The sequence below is a fragment of the Amphimedon queenslandica genome, unplaced genomic scaffold (genome assembly GCF_000090795.2).
Source record: "Amphimedon queenslandica unplaced genomic scaffold, v1.1 AMPQUscaffold_12693, whole genome shotgun sequence".
Lineage (NCBI taxonomy): Eukaryota > Metazoa > Porifera > Demospongiae > Haplosclerida > Niphatidae > Amphimedon > Amphimedon queenslandica.
In genome coordinates, this window is record NW_003547071.1 from 15,490 (window position 1) to 18,585 (window position 3,096).

Sequence of the window (3,096 nt, forward strand, 5' to 3'; positions counted from 1 at the left end):
AAGCAGAAATATTTCTATATGAAATGACTGGATTAAAGCCATGTACAGATTATACTGCTTATCTAGAGATTAATGGAAATACTGCCACTGAAGTTCTAATTTGTAAGTTTTTATTTAATTGCTTTAATTTATGTTTTTTGTTTACTCTACTGAAGTTACCACTTCCAATGTACAAGATCTGCTAGGATCTACTGAAGGGAATGGATCAGTTAGTGTACAGTGTGTGTTTGTATCAGGATCAACTGCTGATGGATGTCATGTGATATTCACTGATACTAGTAATGGAAGAAATGAACACTTTAATATAACTGGATCAGGCAATACAATAGTATCAGTATCAACCAGTGGAGTATATAATGTAACAGCACATGACATTAGTGATGATGGAAGTATTGCTCCATGGACTTGTGTACAACCTAAACATGTATACATCATTATTCCTTCTGTTGTATATACCAGCAGTTACAGCACTGTACATAGTACTGGTAAGTATCGGTGAACAATATGTGTTTAATTCAAATATGACATAGTAGGCATGTTATCTTCATTGGAAGAACCCTCAGGTAAATAATTGCCTATATTTTAATTTTCTATTTCTTAGTTACAGTTTCGTCTTATCACACAGTTACTAGTACTCCTGCTGTTTCTGATACAGTTGTGTTAGTATATACTACAGTTAGTTCAGTGATTTTAATAAATGTATTGCTGATTCTAATGGTCATCACTATTTTGTATGTGAAAAAAAGAAAGAAAGGTATAGCCATTTTTAAGTAGGCTTTGTTTAAAGATAGGCATCCATTTTGTTGCATGAAACTTTGTACCAGGTTGCTTTGAGCTAGCTACTGGCAAATTTGTTCCCTCAAGTAGTAAGAACAAAGTGGTGTATAATCACAAAGTTTCATGCTCCCGTGGATGACTAAAAAGAGTATTTAAATTTATATTCTTAATTCATACAGGTTCTATTGATGTTACAGTCACTAATCCAGCTTATGGACAAAGTATGCCATCATAAAAATTTTTAATTGAATTATAACTATTTGTAGTTGAACGAACAACTAGACCTATACACCCATCAATTAATTCAGCATACAATACAGTTGTATATGAAAATATTGATGATAGTGCTAATAGATCTAATAATTAAATGAATCACACACTTCATTGTGGTCCAGTGAGTACTGAGTCTAGTGTCATTTTAACAATGAACTCATTTTTGTCATAAATTTTTTTCTATATATTATCTAAAATTCCATTTCTTAATAACTAAAGAAATAAAGGTGTCCATATTTTATACAGTGTGATATTGCTCTTTGAATGACCATCCAAGTTAATGTTAATAAAATCTTTCATCACCTTGCATGCATATTTGGGGCTTATTTCTTCTTACTAAATCTTACGAAGGTTATCTAATGCTTCTGGACAAGTTAGATAGTAGCGCATCCTACCGTGCATATGCATGCACAGCCAAGAATTATGCATCTCTGATACATGGCACTACCCAAATCAATGATTCAAGCCTGATGTCTATTTTGATAGATTCCTGACTAGGCTGACTGGCACCAATGTTGAATCATGTCTGTTGCTTGGCTGAATCAGTGCTGTACTCCAGCATGGTTGTATCGTGGCTGATCATTATGATTGTATCATGGCTAGGCTGATTGCTGTGCAGGCTGCTGATACAGGATTAACAGGAATGTATGACAGGCTGGGTCATAATTGAAACCAGTCATGATTCAGATTAACATGCTGCTGTGTACGTGTCCATCTAGATTTTTATGTGGCCACACCTATCCCGGATTGGCCCGTCAGGTAAAATGCACAGTTGGGTCTATGATACCATACAGGCCAAGATGAAACTTCATATCTTCTTTATAATTCTCTTCAATATTTTGAATAAAGTACATAGCGCTAGTAAGTTTTGAATCATAGTAAATTCTTAATGACCGTCTATCTTTCTAGATATAACAGTTGCTCCTACCCCTGTTACCGTTCCTATTTATGAGACAGCAAATTTTACTTGTGAAGGAACTGGCAATGAACTGAATTGGCTATTAGGGAGCTCTCCTCTAACAGAGTCAGTTAAACAACAAAGAGATATATCCTTTACTGATCCTGGTGGTGGTCCTGGTAACTTATCATCAGTACTTACTATCACTGGGTTACCTGTTAATGATGGAATTAGTATTGGATGTCAGATAATATCATATTCACCTTTTAAACAACATCTTATTGGTGGTACACTGACAATAAGAGGTTAGTTTATAGATATGAATAATTATTTGTGGGACTTTTGTTGGAATTTGTGAAAATTTAAAGCAATGAGAAACTTATGAAATTGCTAAATTAAAGTTCAGCAAATAATATTTTATGGGATATCATCTACCTTATTTAGGAATGTCACCAGTTGAAGACATACAATGGTGTAACAATAACCAGTTATTGTCATGGTTTCCTCCTTCTTTCTATTCTGATGATGTATTTTCAGGAGGTATTGCTTATACTACATATAATGTACTAGTGAATGGTATCAGTTATGTCAATACTACTGATACTAGTGTATGGATGAATACTACTGGATTACCTTGTACTAATGTTACTGTCAGTATTACTGCATCTATTGGACAATATGTATCACAAGGGAGAGAATATACTTTTAATATCACTGCAAGTAAGTATAATTTAAAAAATAAAATTATTTATTGTGGCTAGATTATACTATCTATAATGAAAGTGTCACAAAGACTCTTAATGAGCCAAGCCAGACATTTGACGTTAATCTTATTACCTCAGTAAGAATTATTACTTTATTACTTCTGTAACTATGTGCTGATGTTATTCCACTAGATACAAAGTACTCAATCATGCAAGTATACAATAGTTGGTAGAGTTGATCCTGATGAAGGAATAGAAGACAACACTCAGAGAGTTGAAGCAGAAATATTTCTATATGAAATGACTGGATTAAAGCCATGTACAGATTATACTGCTTATCTAGAGATTAATGGAAATACTGCCACTGAAGTTCTAATTTGTAAGTTTTTATTTAATTGCTTTAATTTATGTTTTTTGTTTACTCTACTGAAGTTACCACTTCCA

General features: G+C 33.3%; 1 long non-coding RNA gene across 1 annotated transcript; it reads left to right on the forward strand.

The window, feature by feature from the left end:
* The first annotated feature begins 2,721 nt into the window (after nucleotides 1–2,721).
* LOC109587074 (uncharacterized) lies at nucleotides 2,722–2,936 on the forward strand. The gene is made up of 2 exons (XR_002187383.1): nucleotides 2,722–2,789; nucleotides 2,845–2,936. It is a non-coding gene; the product is annotated as an uncharacterized LOC109587074 (long non-coding RNA).
* Nucleotides 2,937–3,096: the final 160 nt, after the last annotated feature.